Source organism: Trachymyrmex cornetzi, unplaced genomic scaffold (genome assembly GCF_001594075.2).
Source record: "Trachymyrmex cornetzi isolate Tcor2-1 unplaced genomic scaffold, Tcor1.1 scaffold58, whole genome shotgun sequence".
Lineage (NCBI taxonomy): Eukaryota > Metazoa > Arthropoda > Insecta > Hymenoptera > Formicidae > Trachymyrmex > Trachymyrmex cornetzi.
Genome location: NW_017299893.1, coordinates 170,958 through 194,597, shown reverse-complemented (window position 1 = coordinate 194,597; position 23,640 = coordinate 170,958). Strand labels below are relative to the sequence as shown.

Below are 23,640 nucleotides of genomic sequence, written 5' to 3'. Positions count from 1 at the left end.
TCTACAAAGAAAACTAGCAAAGACTGAATCTCGTAATTTATCGGCAGACAAAAATAGAAAAATAAAAATATGTAGCTAATAAAATTCATAATACACTGAGAAAAATTTCCACACTTTATCAGTTCAAAATGTAACAAACGGATATTTCCGATAGATTTTGATCGTATTTATAGGACTGTCCGATGAAATTTTCTAATATTTTATCGGATGGTCTTAAAATTTCATCGGACAGTCCTATAAATACGATCAAAGTCTATCGGAAATATCCGTTCGTTACATTTTGAACGGATAAAGTCTGGAAATTTTTCTCAATGTACGTAAAGTTTAGCAACATATATAATATCAATCTATGCATGTTAAAGAAATATAATCCTATTGTTTTAAAGTTGTTCGGTTTATAATGATTTTTCTAATAATTATCGCTTTAGTCTGGGAATTGTTGCTTTCGTGTTTCTATTTATATTATAGTCGTATTTGGGTATAAAACTTTATCTCTGACCTTTTAATTTCCGAGAGCTGCGTGTGTCCTAGTTCCGTGTTCTCCAACTTTGTTGTGCTTTGTTCTCCAGATTACTATATGCTTGCCTTATCTGTCTATTCGTATCTCAACGACTCAAAGAAGTTGCGACTGTCATTGAGCTCACGGATAAGGAAATGGCTCTTCGTATCAGTACTTCTCGATATGCAGGTGCATATTCTATTTTTCTGCTCGGCACCGCCCCATATCTCTTTTTCATCTAGAAATTTACCTTTATCCATTTCCACGCGATATCCTTGCAATTGCCTTTTATGTGCGATTCAAATAAATTGCTTCTTTCATCTCTTCTCCTTTGTCTTTTCGACGAAATAATAGAGATTTATTTGTGCCATTGCAAAATGTTACAAGGGAATTATTAAGCAAAAGTAAAGATTGTACTCCAAACAAATATCTGTCATACCAATCTTAATTCTTTTAAAATAGAAATTGATTGTATATAATTGTAATTTACATTGATCTCCTAAAAATTAACTACACAAAACACGATATTTCTTTAAAAAATTTTTTTGTTCAATTTTAAATATTCTTATAACTAATCATTCAAGTTAAAGAATAATACTTTATTAAAGTAAAATAATACAAAATAAATAAAAAATTAAATTTTTTTATTTGTTTGCCACTCTAAAAATAAAGGCCAAAATGTTCTTCATTTTTAGTTCAGTTGAAAATCATGAAAATGATTGATATTTCAACATTTCTATTAAGAAAATATCTATTGCAAATTAGACAAAAGAATGTAAACGAAAGGTAGTATAATTTGATTATGTAGGTACATATTATCAAAACTAATTAAAATTTTCTTTTAAAAGAAATCCTGTCTCTCCTCTTTTCTCTTCTTCCTGTCTCTCTGTTATATCTCAAGGAGAAAAAGACATCATCTTGTTACAGATATCCTTTTGTTAGTAATGATAAAAAAGGACAACATATGAAAAGAAAGATACTGGTTGAATATATGAGTGTATATCTCGCACAAAGTTGTGCAAAGCGAGAATAACTTCAAAGAAAGATTCATTTAAGGGTTTTTGTCGTCACTCCATCCATTCTCTTTCATTCTTTACCATCTTCAGACAGCAACTATTTCTGCTTCTTCGGTTCCTTTATTGATCTGCGCTCGTTTTGTTACGCGCGAGATGTAATAGTTGTTTAAAGACTCTGTGGCTGAAATTCCCTAATTCACAAGGAAATTCATAGAAGTGTTCCCTTTCGACTTTGATGAGCTTTAAATACGTTTTCTAGACAAAAATAAGAGACACGTATTTTTTTTTTATAAAGACCCAATCCCCTTTTAGGAGATGCAATATCCCTCTAAAATCAGCTTTCTTTTTTTAAGCGAATATCGAAACTATAAGAGATAGAAAAAGTTCTGAATAAAAAAGTTGAATGAAAAGTTTTAAAAAGTACTTTATAATGGTAATAATTTAAAAAAATTTATTTAAATAAAAAGTTATTATTTATAAAAAAATAAAAATTAAAAAATTTCTAAACTATTAAGTACTCTTAAAATCATTCAACTTTTATTTTTAATATTTTTTCCTATTTTTTACAGTTTCGACGATATCCGCTTCAAAAGACAATAACCAACTTTCTTCAAAGAACCGTCGTATCCTCTGAAAGTGTCATTTGACTCTCATAAAAAAATACATAGCCCTTATTTTTCTCTAGAAAATAATATATTCAGAGCTCATCAAAATTGGACACTTTCATGAGTTTTCTGTGTCAATGGATCTCTTTATAAATAAATACTATTCTCATCTCGCTAGTTGCACCGACCGGCATAGCTTTAAATATTCGTTGCGCCATTTGGATGCATACATTTTTTCTCTTCTTAAATTTTCATTAAATTAATATTTCCTCAACGTTTTGCAAGAGAACGTATATGGCTACTTCCTGTTCTAATTCTAAGACGGATGACTTCTGCAACTTCTGTATTATTTCTTATCGTCTTTTTTCTGCACTAGAATCCGTTGTTTGTATTGATCCAACAAGAAAACATTGCCATTGTTACATATAAGCCAATTTCAAGAGAGATTAAAGTCAGAAGAAATCTAAACTTATTTTACGAAGTCAAAAAGGGACTTGAATGTACAGATAGACGGGAAAGAATCGACGGAAGCAACTTTCTATCAAAGTTTTCGTTCCTCAATCCCTTCGATCCTATATCGTACTTGCACGATTTTATATCACAATGTAGCCTAATTTGTTGTAAAAACAATAATAATTTTTCTTTCCGTAGCCTTAGGTATATTTAATGTAATCCATTTCGTATCGTATGTTTATCATAATATGTTTACATAAAATCAGTATATAATATTATGTTTTAATATGGATTTATTAATAAATAACTATTAAAATATCAATTAATACTATTACTTTTAGATACGAAATAATGATGCATACATGGAATAATATTTCAGCATCAATTTTGATGAAAATGTTAACAGATATTACACACACACCGACTTCGACAGTAATATAATTGTACCTAATAACTTTTTGAAGAGATTACAAAAGCAATAAACAATACGTAATTAATGTTAAATAATATTAAACATGAGATACCAATAAATTATCGATATTTTCTATATTTAATTTTCCTTATAATTAAATGTAAGTGAAACGAACATGTGGAAATTGTCGCCGTTAGTTTTTAAAGTGGTTAAGATATATCTGAGGTTGTTTTTTACACCGCAGTTGAATAGAATGTTCTTTTAGCAATTTACTTTTTTCCTTTTCTTCCACATAGGAGCCCTCTAAATTCACAGCGTTGTCGGGAAAGCAATAAGATTCTACGCTACCACAGTGGCATGCCATTCCAGGCAATAAAGAACGAACTTCTAGGTAAAGTCTTGCTGTACTTTTCTTTATACCCAACAATGTTGCTTTATATGTACGTAATGCCTGCATTTTGATTTTATTTAATTACGCGTGCATTTTTTCATTTTTTATTTCGCTTTAGTCATGAGAATATATCATTGTATAAATATTTGTAACACAATTAATATCATTATTACATTTTAAATTATTATGAGCTACCGTGTTGAATGATGTGTAAATTATAAAATTAAAATTGAGTTTTTCTTGAAACAAACTGCAAATTAATCAAATTCTGATTTATTTTAATTAATCATCAAATTTGTACAATTAAGTGTACAATTAAGCCTCTAATTAAATTTGTTTAAAATACAGCTTTTAAAACCAGACCGAGAGATGGAATTTCATTCCAATATGTTCCTACTTTTAAATGTCTTTAACGGATAATTTTCTGAATGACATTCTAAAAATCGTTTTATTTAATAAGGTTTTAATAATATCAGCATAACCTGTTAAATTTTTATTTAATAGTGGCGTCTGTTTGATTATACCGTTCTTATTAAAAATGAAATAATTAATATCTCCAGACAACATTCTGTTTAGATTCTGTTTAAGTTCTTATTTCACTATCATTTTTAGCACCATCTCTCCCTCTTTTTCTCTGTGACAGCTTTACGTCTGAGAATTTTCTTTACTCTATCGTCATTTATTAACGTATTTTCTTATGGCCCACGTGTTTCTCGTATGTCTGTTTTTTGCGTTGCTGTTTGCTAGATGCACTTCTATCTTGAAAGCAGTAAATTTGCGCACCCTAACAGTTACCAACTGCCCTGCAAAATACAGAGAAAAGCTTTCAAAACACTCGTCGCAATAGTTCTGCACAGTGTTTCCATTCCATTTTATCTCTTTTCTTCCGTCCGCTGTACAATCCTACCGTTATACAACGCCATAATTTTTGATTTCGTAATTGTTACATGTAGCGTATGAAACGTTGTGAATAAAATAACAATGGAATTTAAGCTCCAAAGGAATATTTCGAAATTAAAAAAAAGAAGAGAGATTAAAAAAATTTAGAAATTAAAAAAATTTGTTTATTTAAATGCAGATATTGTAAGTTAAATAAATAAATTGTACTCTTTTTAATGCCACATGTCACGCGGAAGCGATACGCGTTCAACTACGCTTGACAAGAAAAGAATTCGATGATAAAACTACAGTATTAATTCAACTTTTTTGTCGACCAGCGCGATTGTAGCTTTGTGTCATATACGATGCTTAAAATTGAACTTTTCTATTTAACACGAGATGAATTTAACGGATACCTACCCTCGAAAATACATAGCATATTTCACCGCCGTTCACCCTATCGATTTTATCGTCTCTCCGACAATATTTGCAAACTATATCTTTGTTATACGCATATTCTTCTACAAGCGCGAGAACCGGATAGAATTATCGCCTTCGTATCTTCGTACATGATGGATACGTGCAAACGCGAGTGCTTTGAGCCACGGCAATTTCGTCCTTTTTGATTGTTTTGTCGTTTATACAGCTATTGTCTTTGTCACTTGTTTGATTCCTTTGGCCATTATTATTCTCGTTTGTTTATCCTCGTTTAACGTCACTCTTGTTTCCTGTAATTATTTCCCTCCTATTTTATGTTCTACGTTCCACATAAAACATGGAATGTGCCCTACACATGCAACGTCGATGAAAAGAACACAGAATAGAAAATGTATTTCCGTATCTTGACCTATTTACGTATCCATTATCTCCATATACTTTCTTACGACAAATTTTATTCGTTGTACAAAGTGAGACTTTTTCAGGGGTTTTTTTAGACCCGTATATTCTCCCCTATTTTGATTAGATTTTTGATCCTTATTTTGTTACTCTACTTTTTCATACTTTCTTTAAATTTAGAATTATTATTTTGTAACTCGAGACTAATAAGTGACGCAAGTATATGAGATATACCGTCTTTGCAATGGTTAAACGACCATGGAAGCTAAGATATTGCTGGACTCTAAAGCTGTTATAGCACAAGGATTTATTTGAGGTAAAGCTTAATAGTCCGCAATATTTCTTTGCCCTCCAATGTGGTCGTATTAAAACATCGCTTTATGTATTAAATTGCCGGATTACGTATTAAATTGTCTTACTGTAGGATCAGCCATAGAAATATATTTTAAATAAGAAAATACAAAATACAAAAATGCAAAAAAGTCGGATTTTTTTAAAATACACGCTTCTAAATTCGCTTTTTCTGAATTCGATTTTACGTCAAATGCCAACAAATATAAAGCGTAGCTCAGAACCACTTTTACCAAAAAATGGTTGAATTGCGGAACGAAGGAATTGATAGTGGTGTGAATTTTAGCTACTCAACCGTTGGTCAATTACTTAACCGATCAATGATTGAAATTTTTACAGAGGATATTGTGCGTCGAACGTATTGACGTTTATCAAAGGATAACAGTTTTCAGTATACTGACAGAAAATAGAGACAGTTCAACGTATAAATTTAATTTTGAATTTCGGAAACCAAAAGAGAAATTTATTCTACGAGTGACAGTAGTTTATTGTTGGGAACAAATTCATTTTGTAAAGAAATATTTGAAACAGCTTTCGAGAAATTAAATAATTTTATAAATATGTAAGGTAATTAAAATTAACTTTTAAGTAGGTAGGTAAGGCGCTCAGAACACTCCCAAGAAATTTTATTTTTATAGTTATATTTTTATAATAGTATATTAAGTTTGCATTATTCATACCCTTATAAGATAAAGAAATGTATAAATAATGAACTTTAGAATTATGAACAATACTTTTTTCTTTTTTAGAATAAAGTTTTTAAGATATCTATGTGTGGGATGCTGTGGCTAACGTACTTACATACTTAAAGGTTAAAAGCCAGAAAGCTTTTAGAAAAAATTGCAAACTTTCTTTTTTAGAAGAAACTAGTTTTGGCATATAAGTTAAATGAAGAAAAGAGAGTTGCTTGACATTGGGTATTTTGTAAGTGTAGCCATACAAAACGTGAAAGAGCAAAAGAGAAACTACTAAATCATCTAAGCTGCTTCATTGTCGGCAACGCATTCGCATCATCAATCGCTTCGTACTGAATCGAGAGAATCAAGGAACGGACCAAAAAGCAAGAGACGAGGTATAGTAAGCGAATATGAAAAGGACGTGGAGGTCGGGGAAGCGAGACGAGGTGAGCGGGCTACGTCACAGAAATCGATAGGACAAGGGTAGCGCGCACCAGGGGAAAACGAAGGCGCAAAAGTTCAGCGATAAAATCACAGTATACAGCGGGGCTGAAGTCCGGAGCCAGGTCCCGTCATCGACTCACGTATCGGTCTTATCCCTTACTGAAATCAGAAAACGCGATTAAATACGTTCTGGCCTGGATTGTAAAAATTAGCGATAAGATCCTTCGAGCAATTCTCGTTAGGATGGTAAGAAGTATCTAAGACGGTGCTCGCCTGCTATAAAATATACGCAAAGTCTAATTTTGAATAGATTGCAACAAAATGAGATCAAAGTTCTTTCTTACTCCGTCCAGAAGTCTTCCTCTTTTCGTTATAAACGCATCTTCCATAAAGATCTAAAAACTCTTGTTCATATAGATTTTTATACTACATCTCTGTGATATAAATATATACTATAGAATAAATAATAAATGTTCTCTCTTATCCATATATCGAGAAAAAGAGCTTTTAATTTAGTTAAAAATAAGTCTTTAATTCAGTTTGATCCAAGAAACTGTGTTGTGTGTCTAAGGAGAATACCTTAATCCTTTTTAAACTTTGTGAGAGATTGTTTGTTACTTTAAAACAAAGATATAATAATGATTAAAGAGTTTTCGTATTACTGGGCGTAATTAAGACTTTTTCAAACACACCACTTAAAAAACTCTGGCACACACACAGATAGATTTTTAATAATTTGTATACATACTTTCTCTTGAAAATGTTTCAAAACATTCAATATAAAACAAAGAGAAATATGAACTTTTTTAATGGCAGTTTTTAAATTTTATTTCAAAAGAGAAACTTTGCAAAATCTTAAAATGGCGTTATCATTTTTAACATCATCTAGAAAAGTAATGTGTTAAGTTAAATCTCTTGAAAAAAGCGATGCTTCTTCTAAATGGCTAAAGTATTTGTAATTTCAACGTTAACTCTGACGTCGAAATCGATTCTCTCAAGCGTAAACGTGCTATTTTATTCTTCGGTTTCCCGCCCATCAGGGATAATGTCGATGCAGGAGGCGAATTAACGATTCTCCAGTTTAAAGGGAAGAAACGCTCCAGAGAGCGCAGAGAGCGCAGAATGATTGAGTGTCCCCAGAGATGATTCACCCTTCGCACATTTCACCTGATGTGAGAAATACTGGAAGTTTCTCCTCCCTCCCTCCCTCTCCCTCCCCCCCTCTCTCTCTCTCTCTCTCTCGTGGATTTCGGTAAAATACATATCTTATCCAAAGAAAGACATTCTTTATTGGAATACTAACTTATTACTCTGACTATTTAATAACATAACTGAGGCAAGTTTGAATAATTTTTAATGAATCTGCACGAATAGGAATTAAAGGGGGTGAATAAGGAAATAAAAATACAAATTTTTATTGGAAAGATTAAACAATTTAAAATTTAATAATTGGTTCTAAATCATTTAATCACTATAATTGCTAGAATTGCCTATATCAGTTGAGCAGTACGATTTATTTAATTAAAAATTAATATCATTATAATTATAAATAATAATAAATCAGATCGTTCTATATAAAAAAGGTAATAAAGAAAAGTCCAATTTGACGAACAAAGTCCAATTTGGCGAGTGAAAGATAATATTTTATTCGTATAAATTAATAAAGCAAATAAAAGTATTTTGTTGCTACCAGCTACAAAAACCTTTATTAAAAACAAATATCATCAGATCTTCACATGCTAATAAAGATAATATTGTTATGGCTCTTAATAAACAGAATTGTATAGATAAAATGAAAATGTTGTTGTCTGGTTTAGATATTTGATGTAATTAATAAGCGAAACCCTGTTATATAATAGAATAACTTCGGAATTTAAATTTACACTAATGATTCGGAGAAGTCATGAATGGATTTCAAATTCGATAAATATAAACAAACTACTTAAATACATCAAATGTAATATTATCAATAGCGCATCAAAAACAAACTCAGTTATCCACTACGTATCATTATTTCATCTATTGATAGTTCTCTACATAATCTATGTTCCTGCTAAAATCACTTATTATAGTTCACTTCCAAATAGCTATAAAAATAATAGTTTCTATTTAACTTCAAAAAAATTTTAAATGTATATGTGCCGGATTTTGTGCTTGTTTTCTAAAAGTAATCTTACTTTTTATTAATGTACCTGTAGATCTAGTAGTTAAAGAAATTGCGCACAAATGAAATCTATTGCAACAGAACACTGAGTTACGAAAAATAAATTTAAGTATCATTATTGAAATTAATACTTAATTCCACTTTCTTTATTTTCAATGTAATAAGGTCTATAAGCAAACATTTGGATTCATCACTGTTATTTACCGTGGCAGATATTATGTTACAAGATTGGGAATCTAGCTCTAGAAAAACCAGCTTATAGTCCCTAATTTCTATGTTAAATATGTTGATGATATAGCTCTTGCAGTCCAACAAACATGTATGAATTCTTTACTAGACATTTTTAATGCTTATCATCCTAAACTCAAATTAACGTTAATAAAAATTATAAATGATAATAAAAATAATTATTATTATAAATTCTTATTCTTAATGTACATACACTAAACCAATGTATGCATATAATACTTATCTCGTTAATCTTCAACTTTATACATTATGTACATTAACATATTTTCATCATTTTAAAGATCTCAAGCAATTCATTCTTGAGTAGGCCTCTGACACGCGGAATACAAAAGCTATATACATAAACAGAATTAGCGTAATCTAAATTTGTAAAAAGATGTAAAATTATTTAACTCGCTGTAAAGAACTATTTTTACATCTATGACACTTTTTTCTTTTGGTGGGGATATAATCAATATAATCAATTAGTATTTATTGTGTATTCTTAGTTTAATGTATCACAGATCATTCCATTATGCGTAACCTTGCCTCTGTAACATGACACCAATCCATACTATTTCGACCGTTTCAAATATTTATGAGTCTTTTCATAATTTTATAATTTTATTATTCTTACAGAAGCTAATGGTTCAATTGTTTGCAATTTAAGATTTATTTTATTTTTAAGATTTATTTTATTTTTAACTGATCTTACATTGAATTTATTATTAAGCATCTAAAAAAAATATTTAATATATCTAAGAACACATTCGAAATATCACAACGTTGTCGTTAATCAAACAATGTTGATTGATGGCATACCGCACCATAGTACATATATCTTAGTACACAAGATTGAGGTTTAGCATACAATTATGCGGCGTTATTTTTATCTTAGCGCCGAGACACTATCGTGTCTCCTGATACTTATATACCTTTTTGTAATTTTTTATACTGAAGATGACCTAAACGTGGATTAAAACGTTTATTTTATCTATTACATCGCTATCTATTAAATTTGTTATATGCATGAATAACCAGGATTATAATGATACTCATTTTTTATTTTTATTCGTTAAAGCTTTTAATATATTTATTTTGTTTCAATTAATACGATAAATCATGGAACATTTCGAACTTATTATAACAACTGTAAAAAATAAATTAAAACATAATAAAAAGAAGATATCGATTAGAATGTAAAATAAATCAAGTCGGGTCTATCAATTAGGACGTAAACATAAAATGTAAATTTAAAATAAAATAATTTGAACAATAACGCTTTTCTCAGATAAGTTCACAAAACAGAAATAAAATCCGTGATTAAAAATTACAAAGTAAAATTCGATTCTTCGTTTAGAAGCGAGGAAAAGTAAAGTCAGCAAGAATGAAATGTAGTCACATGTATGACGCGAAAGCATTGTGGATGCCCATAGTGTTCAAATGTAAAAGCAGTCAATATTAGAATTATAAATTAAAGGCAAACAAAATTAGACAGAATAAAAATAACTGTAACAGAGAGAATAAAAATTATTAAAAAATGCAATTTAGCATCTACGTGAATTTTAAGTTGATTGATTGATTGTTAATTGACTCTACTTTGTCGGTCGCTTATAACTCAAAAATTGTTATATTCTCTCATTTATTTCTATATAATTTCCGATTTTATGATTAACGTTTAGAACAAAATTTTAAAATATTATATACGGTGCAAGATATTCTACATATCCATTTTTTAAATTAATTCCTACATCATTTGATCGCGGTAAACTTTTTTACTGAAAAGGGAAGTAATTTCTCGAAGATGGCGATAAAACGATACTAATAACGTCATCGTCCGATATTAGAAGCGATAGAAGTTAGTTCCGCGCAGCTTCATATGCTTCTGCCCTCGTAAAACATATTCCCTCGATATTTACTTCGCTATAATGCATGAAGAAGGTATCCAAGATACGCACGTCTTGAAATTGATTTTTACGCGGGGGCGAAATAATGTGGGGAGATAATAACGCGGCTTCCAATATAATCAAGCGAAAGAGAAAGTGGGTGTAGCAGGTATAAAAAAAAAAAAACAAAATTACAGAAACGCTGAACTTTAATTGCTTCGACAAAGTTCTCACCTCGGCAATTGCTTTCAATTTTATAATTCACTCGTTTACCTTATTGAGGGTAATATTATTCTTGGTACGCCGGAATGTTAATTTTTTAAAATCATCATCGCTTGCCAAGCTTTACTTTCGCCTCGTTACAAGCTCAAATACTTCTATGTTTTTTTAAGGATCGCCCGACACGGGCTTGGCGAACGAACAAGCACAACGGCGAGTCTGGGCTAAAGTGATATAACGTGTAAGAAAATAGACACAATTCTTCCCGCCTTATATTTCATCATATATTGTGAAGTGTTGTATGATGAAGCACGAGAAAGTCGTTGCTACTGTTTCTGTGTATACAGGTAGAACCACTTTATATTATCACGTAGAATAATTTCTTTACTTATTGGCTCACCTAGAAGCGTCTTAAAAAAAAGTTTTATTGTGTAGAAGAAAACTTTACACACACAGTATTTCACATCGCGGCGAAGTAATTTACGTGATAATTAAATGCTCGTTAATGTATTACTGCTGAATGTTCAAAATTTATGATGAGAGCAGATTATACGTGTTTTCTGTAGGAGTAAGTAGTTTTGATCATTACGTAGGTAGTAATAGCATTATCCGCTGACGTAATATTGAACATTAATCTATTATCACGATCCAATATGCCAACTGCCTCATCATAAGAGAAAATGAAAATGGACGATTTTATATTTTTTCCGCCTTTCATTATTTCAGTCGAATTCTACCATCATTAAGTGATCGTAATTAAGCACAAACCATTAAATTAAAAGCGATATAATACAGTTGATACGCGTGCGATAGGTGACAATTGCAATCCCCGAGATTTAAAATAATTTTTTGTTGAAAATAATATTCTCTCTCGTGATACATTGTGTCCAATAATCTTAAAAAATATAAAATAAAACGCACAAGAATTAATTATGAGATAATTATAGAATCAATATTAATTGGGAAAAAGCAAAAGGAACTCAAAACAGAAAATTTTATTCATAATTTCCTCCCCAAGGAAGCAACATAAACAGAAAAAAATGAATTAAAAACATTTAAATTTAACGAGGAGGTTATTTCACTTAACTATCTCGCGTTAATTATCTCGTTCGTTATTAACTTTTCTATAAAGTTAAAATAAAATTAGAAATGCTCGAAAAAGTAAAGATGCATAAAGAAACAAAACAATAATAAAGAATTGTACAATAATTTGTTTTAACGTAGCTTCGTAAATTTTATATTAACTATGGTGCTATAGAACTCAGCAATGTCGCTATCATTTACGATAACAACTTCAGGTATCCCTATAAGTTAATATCATGCTGATAAAGTTAAAGTGGATCTTAAAAACTTTTTTCTGTTTTCCGTTGCTTTTTCTCATTTTTCAGAAAAAAGAAATTTTATCTAAAAATAAATATTTAATAAATATTTAAATTTTATAACAAGCCTATTAAAATGACTATAACAATAATTAATGTCTACTTAGCTGGTCCCCTCACTTAACCAAATCTTAATGAATAAATTATATAATCATGCGCTATTTATGCGCTTTCAAAACCCGCAAAAAAAAGTTTTTGCGCTCATTTTGTTTAGCTAAAAAAAATTTTTATGTGTGGGAGGGCTGAATAGGCTATCAGTCAGCCCCCCACGTGTTGATAAGAATCGATTTGAAAAATCAAATACACAGGATTTATGCGCTTTCATATTCATATAGGTTCAATTTTTGCACTGCATCCCTTAAGGCATTTCCCTTTTGGAGCAAACAGTTATATTTATCCCTAAGTCGTTTAAAATTGCAAAATTATATTATTTAACTACGCAAAATATATTTTCGATTTATGTGCTACTATTTCCAAGCAATTTCGATTTTTGCGCTGGAATCAATATAATTGTTTGCTCCAAGAGGGAAGTCCCTTAAAGATTGCAGCGCAAAAATCGAAATTGCTTGGAAATGGTAGCACATAAATTGAAGATATATTTTGCATAGTTAGATAGCATAATTTTGCAATTTTAAACGATTTAGGGATTGTTTGCTCTAACAATAAGAGGGAAGTCCTGTAACACTATATATATAGAACTGCCGATGACGGTAATTTGGCTCCGCTGATATAAAAATTGCTATAACTTTTATAAATTTCCGTATTAGTTAACAGTTTTCTCTGACTTTTCATCATTTAGAAGTTTGATTTACAAAAACAAAATTAATTAATTCCACTCGTGTTTACACAGTTTATTTTATTTTTACTGTAAACCGCCAAAAGTCGCCAAAATGTGGCTTCATGTATTCTGAAATAATCATATTTTGTCAGTGTGAATTAATCATCTGTATTGCATACGTCTATGATTTTGATATATTTTTTATCTTGTTTTTCTCTTCTTAGTATTGTTCGGTAAAATCAGAAAGATGAAGCATTCCAAATTAAGGATGCATAGTAGACAGTAAACTAGTTGCGGCCAGTCAGACGCGATCGATAATGCCAGACGTGATCGAAAAATAATCATGTGGCTAGAAATGTCATTTACTATATTATTCATTTAACAATTTATTTAATTAAAACCTGATCTTTTCACTTAACATTGCATAAATCTGTTTTAAAATTAGCGACATATCTGTCAGAGACTCGTGTCCATTCTCGATTTCTGTCATACACATTTCTGTCATGGCCAACATGATCTTGAAATGTCATGCAATGCCAATAGCGTTTGATTGGGGCGTCGAAATTCGCTCCATCCTTATCCCATCATGCGCAATGCTTCACCTTTTTGATTCCATCATGGTATTGTTTATTATAGCAAGAAGAATCAACACGTCAACAATGAAACTGCGATTATCATATTTAATTGTTTATTTTTTTTCATATTGTATAATACAGAATATCGAAAAAAAAAAATATATATATACAACTCCAAATAACGCAAATAATATCAAAATAATGTTTTGTTAATCGGAGAAAAGCATAAGAGTCAAATTGGCGTGTTTGGCGATTCTAAGAGGATATCTAATTAAGACGATTCTAGTGTTAATGGTTGCAACGCAAAAATCGAAATTGTTTGGAAATAGTAGCACATAAATCGAAGATATATTTTGAATAGTTATAGCGTAATTTTGTAATTTTAAACGACTTAGGGGTGAATATGACTCTTTGCTCCAAGAGGGAAGTGCCTTAAGGGATGCAGCGCAAAAATTGAAACTATGTGAATATGAAAGCGCATAAATAGCGCATAAATCCTATATATTTTATTTTCCAAATCGACATGTGGGGGAACAACCTACTCAGCTCCCCGACAAAAAAATTTTTTTTAGCTAAAGGAAATGAGCGAAAAAAATTTTTTGTGGATTTTGAGAACGTATATATAACGCATTATTATATAATTCATTCATTAAGATTTAGTTAAGTGGGAGGGGGGAGTAGCTAGATAGACGTCAATAATTGAAATAAAGAAAAAAAAAAGAGAAATTCTAAAACAGGTATGTTGCTTGAAAACAATAAGGAATATACTTAAGAATTTTTTAAAAAGTCATCCATATATTGATAAGTTCGAATAAAGGTTTTTTTACAATCGTAAATTGTATATTTTCAGGAACGTTTAAAGAATTTTCGCAAATGAGAACGTGCTAACGTGACGGTATTCAAATTTCAATAAAAGACGTATAAAGCGCCTTTAGTGTATTGAAACGAAACATGCGCCTTAATAAATCAAGTAAAAGGTGATTCGAGCCCTTTCTACGTCCGGAATTGTTGGCACGAAAGGGAATGAAAATGCAGATCAAAAGACTTGGTGCATATGCGGCGTATAAGTCTCGGGAGTACGACGCTTTTGGATCTATTCGACATTCGATTCCGTGAAGTAATCTCGAAAGAGTACGTGATTTAGAGGAAAAGTTGTGACGTCGAATCTCAAATACGCCCTGAAGTGGTGTAGCTTACATATGCTCAAACTTACAATATGCTTACGAAAGATCCACATGTTGAAAAAATTGCATCGCTTTTCTTCTCTGCCACATCACCGCCAGATCCAACGTTGAGGCAAACGGGATCGATTAATCAAAGTAATTATCCCGGGACACATTATGGTTACGTGAAAACCTAACATTATATATAAATGTGCACTTCGCCGCATAGTGTGCTTATTAAAACCTCGGTGCAAAATCCACGCTGGTACGAATTACGTTTAACATTATTAGCGGTACCACGCGCTAAGCGTAACGGAAGAGAATAGAATCACCGATCAGTCATTCACGGTAAGACCCATTATAGTTTCGTGCCACGTCCCGGTGCTTTGTCCGTCATCAAACTACATCCCGTTTATGTTTCCAACCGTGCTATGATCCGAGGATTTAGAGATGCATTGGTATACAGTGGGTGATACGAAAATCTGGCAGGATTTCCACTTGGTGTAATCCACGATGTTGAAGCTTGACACTAAGTGTATTATGTTTTTTTGCCTTTTTTTTAAATTCACGGCTACAAAGGTATTTGTTTAAAAAATGGGTTGGATATTTATCAACGAAATTAATACGTAGAAACCGTATTTAAAAAATTGCATTTAATTTGTCACGATCATAAGTTGAGTGCAATAAACGCAAGTTTTACTCGCTGCGGTTTTACTTTACGTATGCAGATTGGACTTGCCAATTTCTGTAACTTCATCTTACGACTGGATGAAAAGCCAGTTAACTGAGGCTCAACTTTACTTCTGGTATTAGATTCAATTAAAACTTTGCAAAAGTTTCTTTCATATTAAGAGATAGCTGTAAAGAGACGCGTATTCCTCGTTGAAAATAAAGCTGTAATTAAAAGCACGAAGCTTGATAAATACCTACTTGAAGTAGAAACTCGTATTTATCTAAATACCTCTTAACAGTCATATATCTGTTTTTCAGAATACTTTTATTAATTTGCAATTTTTCTATCAATATTTGCAAACGCTATAATTAAGCGAAAATATCAGAACGCAAATATTTTTTTTGAGAAAATGCTTTCATTTCTTCGCTATAATTAAGCAAAAATATTAGAACGCAAATATTTTTTTTGAGAAAATGCTTTTATTTCTTCGCTATAATTAAGCGAAAATATCAGAAAGCAAATATTTTATAAAGAAAAATGCATATAATTATTATTTGAAATTTAACTTTTATATAGATTAGGTTTAATGCTCAGAATGCTTCAGATAAAATTGTTATAGCTATATCTTTTAATAATATAGAGTTAAATTTATATTATTTATAAGATAAAGAAATGTAAAAAATGATAAATTTTAAAACTTCTGAGTAATACTTTTTATTTTCCTCTTTTGAAACAAGGTTTTCAAGCTAAATAAGTGTGGAATACTGTTACTACTTACTTAAAAATTAATAAAGTTATTTTCAAGGAACATTTTTATTTACTTTAGATTTTTACATCAATTGTAAAAACAGTATTATTATAATTTGGTTTTATATTGATTTCAATTCTTCTTGTCGACACTAAAGTAGTTAAACAATTTTTATGTTCTAAGTCGTAATGTTAATCGTATAGACGTGCTGTTACTGTAACGAGCATGTCTTCGAGAACGCGCAAAAAGAGGAAGAGAGAGAGAGAGAGAAAGAGAGAGAGAGAGAAGCAGAAGTTGTAGTTACGACTACAACTACTTTCAAACGAAAATGTAATTTTGAGTCGGATGATTAAATTTCTGTTTTCAGCCAAGGCTATACTTTTAATGAGTACCATTTAAAAGGAATTCCAATTAAGATTTTCAAAGTAACTGTCAATATTTTTCTTTGCTTTGTCAGTATACGAGTATGATAAAATTGCTCGGGTAAATATTTGTATTTATTTTTTGTCATACACCTTTTTACTAAAATTTCTAAATTAGTAACAGCTAAATAATAATTTATATTTAAAAAATTCATATTTAATTTATGTGTGTGTGTGTGTGTGATAAATAATATTAATAATTAATAATAATAAAATAAATATAATAAGCGTACTTTTATATATGTGCAATTAATACTTTAGAATTATTCGATATCTTTGTATATACTCGTATTATTTAATTTAAATATGATAATTTCATTTGGAGCATTATGCTGAAATATGTATTGTTACGTTTGTGTTCTCTTCGATTCTAAATAAATATTCCTTAATATATAAATTATCATTGGAATATTTTAAAAAGATATATTTTTTGAAATATGTAGTAATCTTACAAAAGAATATCAAAATTAAAGCAGAAGTGAGTTTAATATTAAAGGAAACACAAAATCAATAATTTTTTGGAATTTGTAATTTCTATCTATATAGGTACAGTTACATACATCTAGAATGGAATCGATTTCTTCCGCGCACCGGACAACGTATTTGTTGAAAACTAGGCAATACATTTCTACTTTCTTGTTCCAATACGATTTATCTGACTCGCAGTCTCTTATAAATTCTTGGACTCCCACGAGAATCCGGAATCGCGAAAAGCTACTTCCACTGCATCGGATCTTCTGTTCGCCGAAATCGCATTACTTTACGTTGTCCGCGTGATTTTCCCGGCTAGCGTAGAAAGATCCGAAGACCTACCACTACATTCGTGTACTGCTTGCACGAACCATGTTGCTCAGAAATTATCGTGTAAGATAGTAAACCTTTGTTCTCATACAATTAAGTTTTCGAATACGTCAGTTCGTGCACGCAAAACCAGTTAAATGAAACAATATATAAAATAGAATTTAAAATAGATCTAATAAAAAAATATAATTTAAATTTTGTTTATAATATATAGATTAAATAAATTTAGGTTCTAGCAAAAATAAATTTAAAAAATGTAAAATGCTTATAAAAGAAAAGAATCTTTATAATTTGACTTAATACATTATTAATTATTGTAAATCGTTAATTCTATCAGTATACTGAAGAAAACTCTAAACGAGGATTGGAATGTTAATTTATGATATCATCGTTACATCGAATAAAAATATTGTTATACATAACTAGTTTGTAGTGTTTCTCATATGCATCTTTATTCTTTGATTTCTAATGTATTATATCGTATATCACGCTAGATTTTGTATAAAATGTGATTAATTATGTTTCACACGATTAAACAAATTTTTTTCTCTTTCAATAGATACTATCTCTCCTATGTAATAAAATAGTCTTTTATAGAAATTAATGCAAATGAATGTAAAAATAAATGTGAAAAATTAATGAAATGTAACATTCTAAATTCGTAACTATATTTTGTTGAATGATAGTCAATAAAATATATTACAGAATATATTATAGAATATATTTTCTTAAATTAAAGCAAAAAAGACAGGAATTTAGAATTCCACAATCTGCTAAATAATAAAAGAGTCAAAAAATACTTTCAGAATTAATCTAATTTTTTGTGTACACATAAGATATGAAAATATATTGCAGTACATATATATTGTAAAATTTCTTCTACATAATTTTCAATTTCTATTCCTATTTATAATTTATAATTTCTATACTTTGGAAAAAACATGTACGTATTAATTATTATACAAATCGAAAGAAATGAGAACTAAATTATCATTGTAGGTGAACTTTTGCGTCATTTTTGATCGAAATGTTAAAAGAGGTTTCGATTGCAGAATTTTAATCGTAATACGTCAATAACTCGTCTTATTTATGTTATGTTATGTGCGGTCTTCTTGACATGCCGTCCGCCTACATGAATACTTCTACCCGATAAGAACATGTTACTATCACTAAAATGAAATAAATTGTGATGGATCCAAAATCGCTGGAGAATATATATCAATATCGCAACCTGTCGTTATGAATTTCCAAAGAATAAATGTCATTTTTCTCCGTAAATTTTTTTACTATAAGATATAATCTTATTATGCTTAAACGCAATAAATTTTTTATTCGTAACGGCACCTGCAAAAATTATGCAGACATTTAAATAAATTTATTTTTTATTTAAATTTTCTCGTCTCGTCGAACGAAATTCATTGCAATCTTTCTTGATATCCGTGAAAAGACTTTTCTCCTCGTGACTTGCAATGGCTAAATCCACTTATCTTGCATTTCCGCAAGCTGTCTTTTAAAGCGTGAAATTACATAAAGTTACTAAGACCAATCACATCCTGCAGATTTCTGTTATTTTTTCGCAGAGATTGAAATCCGCAAAATGACTTTCTCTTTAAGATAAGTATTGAGAAATTTTGCGTTGGAACTAGTTTGGGAATTATTGAATTATCTCAAATTTTTATAAACAAATATGTTTATCCTAATTTTCAAATTATTATAAAACTCATTGCATATTACTGTTGACATAATTTACAAGTACAATGTAATACAGAAAAAAAAAACAGCTTCACTGATTCAGCAAATCTATAATCGTAATATACGAACGGTCAGTTTTCTATATGTTAAAATGTCAAAGTTGACAGCTGAATAACATTAGCAATTTGTTAAACCATCAAATCTTCTTAATTATAAATGTTAAATTCATGCAATAAGCTCTTTGCTGTACCATTCAATATATTTCTTTCCGTATAATGTATTACATAATAAGTTAGGTTATTTTTATAAATTTTAATGAATGAGAATTCGCCTTACAGACATATTTGAAATCGATTAAAAACGATCGAGTGATCTTCGCATTGATCGGTTTATACCTGCGCGTATTTTCTCTTTTTTCAATACTAAATTGCAAAAAGTCAGATCAAACGCAGCACACGATATCCAATATTGCCGTTCAGATTCATTCACGCGAACGAGCATGCCTCTTTTTAACATCCATAGCCAGAACCAATGGTCCCGTCCAATTGGCTGTCCTACTTGAAATACGTACCTACTATTACTAAAATTTCGAGATTCGCCGTAAAGCTGACTCCTTTGGATTCGAAATGCTGTTTCAGCGTACACGTTTTTCTACCGATACGTGAGAGTACTGCTGACCCAGAAGGAGAGCGAAGTGTAAATGTGGCTGCGGGGCGAAAGGTTAGACAGTGTTACAGGTGTTCTATACGTTTCGATATGGTCTTTGGGGCAGCGAATACTCTCTTCCATCGCAATCCCGACCGGAGTCTGTCACTCTTCCAAATGTGTAGTCTGATTGTCATGAACCACCTTTGAATCCGTGTTATCAAGCACCGTCTGCTCCCATCCTTTGACCGTCTAAAGCGAGCAGCTTTAACTAACAAGGGCCCTTAGGGTCTATTTTGTACGTTATGTCCGTCAAAGTGAATTTGCTATATTCCACAATCCTCTGCTCAATTGAGAATCTATATCTTGTTAACGATATTTGTTAGTATTCGTAATCTTGTGTGTGTGTGTGAACCCTCATATTAGTACTAATATTAATATTCTTATGTGTTTTTTTAAATTGAACTAATTAAAAATGTAAGGTCGCTAGGAGTAACAGCAGAGGGAACTGTTATGGTAATATTCACTTTATTAAAACTTTGTATAATTTGCATACAACGTGATGTAAAGAAAATTTACATAATTGAAATCATCATTTCTCTTCTATAATTATATGGGATAATTATAAAATCCTTGTGCTTTAAACTTTAATAACTTCCATTTTATATATGATAAAATCGTTCCATAAAATTGAATAAAAAAAGTGAACAAAAAAATTTATTTTAGTTTTACGTATATTTATTCTTGCACTGAAAGAAAAGATTGGCTGTTGCAGCAAATTAGATGGTAAAATATGGCATAGCATTTTTAATTGGTTGCAATGGCGAATTTTTGGATGCTGCAGCCAATTGTTGGTTGTGTTAGCCTATCCGCAAAGTCAGTATAGGATTTCGATTGGCTAACACAAAAATTGGTAGCTACAGCCAATTAAAAATGTTGTGACATATTTAACCATTTAATTTATTGCAGCAACTAATCTTTTCTTTCAGTGCGGAAAAAACGATTTTGTTGAAATATCTTAAATTTAACGAGATATATAGATCTAAAAATAATTATGTTACGTAAAGCTCTTAAAAATCGTGCACGATATAGGTGGTCAGACATAAAACACACACGCACGCACATCGATTCTCGGAGATCTATCATCGACTCCATGAAAGGAAAACACATACGCTAAAGTAGCATCGATAAAAGATGTTTCGGCATTTATGATCTCATTCTCCGTATTGGCTGTCAGCGCCAGCATCACAGCCAATATGGTAGCAAGATTTTAATCCAGTTAGCAATGGAGCAGAAAAACAAGCATCGTGTGCCGCAGGCTTAACTACCAATCAGAAAAGAGTTGACGATTTTTGTAGCGGATATGGACGCAGTGTTGTCAGTCGTAGGGAATTCTCCCTATCAATGGCGCGTCAAGGGACATCATGTATGCCAGTTGCCGTACGCAAAAATTGAATTTATCAAATTATTAAAATGTTTCTATTATTAAAATGATAGAATATCTACAATAGACGCGATTCACAGTCAGTCTTTCAATATCCGAGCCAGAATTCACTTCGTGATCCCGTATAGACCTCCGAGTAACGTTAATGTGTAATAAGCAATTATCTTTAGAATTATTAATTCACAGTTTTAAAGTAGTAATTCACAGAAAAGAAATATGTAAACATTAATTCAAGCTTTAAAATGTACCAGTTAAAATACAGCTATACTGAATAAATATGTTTTTATGTTAGCTCAATTTCTTTTAATGCGCAGTAACTTTTACTCATGTCGGCGCGGTTACAATAGTTTACAAGAAATAATGCCTTGCAATAATTTCACGTGCGGCAGTATAACTTGTTTGCACAGAGCGGAGACTGCATTTAGTGCGTCCGTTCTAGAAGATTTATCACGCAAGTTCCTCGATTTTTGTAGCATTCGCAATGCCATGCTTATGGCAATTAGAGCGTGAACGAAAATAACTAAAATTTTTCGTAAATATTTTTATTTCCGGGAACACGGAAAATCGTATATAGCTGCCTTTGAGGAATGTCTATTTAAATTTGTAAGAAAAATAATATTAATGTTCCGAGCGTTGAAAAGAAATGGCAACTCTGAATCGAATTTTCTTATTCACAAAACTTCAAAGGCGAAATCAATCGAATGTTCGTTGAAATCCTCACGTAGATTCTTCCCTTTTATACTGTGATGCAAAAATAGGTCGCGGAAGTACATTTCAGTGCACTTTTTGCACCGCAGTTGTATGCATCTTGATGTATGAATAATTAGAATCACAGCATTTAACGTACATAAAAGCATAACAAGGAATTCCGCGCTGTCATGCAAGCGGCGTTAAAGTGTAAACGTGATAATATGCAAAACGAGAGATAAAAATAGTTTTAATCAACAATATTACACCTACAATCGTAGAAATAAAATATAATTCTATATGAATAATGCAAGAACGTTTGCCTTTGTGAATTAGAATTTCATTAACGCTATTTATAATTTTTATTTTTTATTAGTCAATATACAATTCCAATTTGTCTTTATTGGCGATAATAAATTGGAAAGTGCATAACTTCTAATGATAAATTTTATTTTATTTGGAGAAAATAAAAGTCTTTATATAGAGAATATTATATATTATATAATAAATAATAAATAACTTGTATGGTCCGGAAAGATTTCCATACATGAGAAAATCTGCTTTCAAAGAAAAACTAAAAGCATATATATTTGTAGAAAGTTTTCACTGAACGAAAACACTCTATTTTGTAAGATTGTATTTGAAATCGAGCAGAAACATCTTTACAAACAATTCGTAGTAAAGCATCGATATCTCGAGCAATAAAGCTTTTACGCATATAAGTCGATCTCAGTTTATATATATAAACACAGTTTTTTTCGTTTAGATGAAATATTACAGGGCTGTCTTTGAATTAAAATATCGTCGGCTTCGCAAAGACGAGCACTAGTTTACAATTAAACCAAGCGTGCTTTTTTTCCTCTTTCGAAAGGTATTGGAAAAATCAAGATCGTTTTTAACATAAAATGGTTCAAACGTTAGCTGAGCATTTATTAAAATTCGTACATTTGTTTATATCATTTTTACGGTTATTCGCAAAGGGATGAAGTTAAGATAGAACGTTCACTTGAGTTTTTCATTTTCAAAACGGCGTAGTATTACCACGTTGCTGGATCATATTTTTTTAATGACATATTTAACTTTTTATGTATCGTAAAAAAAGTTTTAATGACGTCACGTATTTTCTACAGATTTATTTTCAGAGAAATGCCTTGTATATTCTGAACAATTCGTAGAATGTACAAAAGTAATAAAAATGCGTAATGATAATAATCCTGCTAATTTTAAATCCAATATATTTTTTGAATAAAAACTTTTCTTACGCAATATTTGTTCTACTTAGTGTCCCAAAATACTGTAACAAGAAAGTTCTAAAAAAATTAAGTAAAAAAGTTACGTGTAAATTTTTATTTTAAGTAATAATTTTTTAGATTATGATGGTTCAATGTATGTGTGATCAATTACAGACTATATTTAGAGAGAAACGGTTATTTGTGAGTATTGCTGAAGTGCGCTTCCACTAATACTACCGCATAAGCTATTCGTGGACAAGTGGCTGTCGAAACGTAGACTGTATAATTGGCTATATTTAAATCTTCATATTTTAAAAACTAGTGTTTAAAATAAAAATTT

The 23,640-nt window shown here is 30.6% G+C and overlaps 1 protein-coding gene across 5 annotated transcripts in view; it reads left to right on the top strand.

Annotated features, from left to right (window-relative positions):
• LOC108766400 (slit homolog 1 protein) overlaps positions 1 to 23,640 on the top strand; it is a 119,217-nt gene that overhangs the window by 46,401 nt on the left and 49,176 nt on the right. Inside the window, exon 1 of one of the 5 annotated variants that reach the window (XM_018515673.1) lies at positions 3,310 to 3,376. The exons of the other annotated variants lie outside the window; for them this stretch is intronic. The gene's annotated coding sequence lies outside the window, so the exon portion shown is untranslated. Of the gene's footprint in view, positions 1 to 3,309; positions 3,377 to 23,640 lie in introns of those variants that run through there. 5 annotated transcript variants of the gene reach the window in all.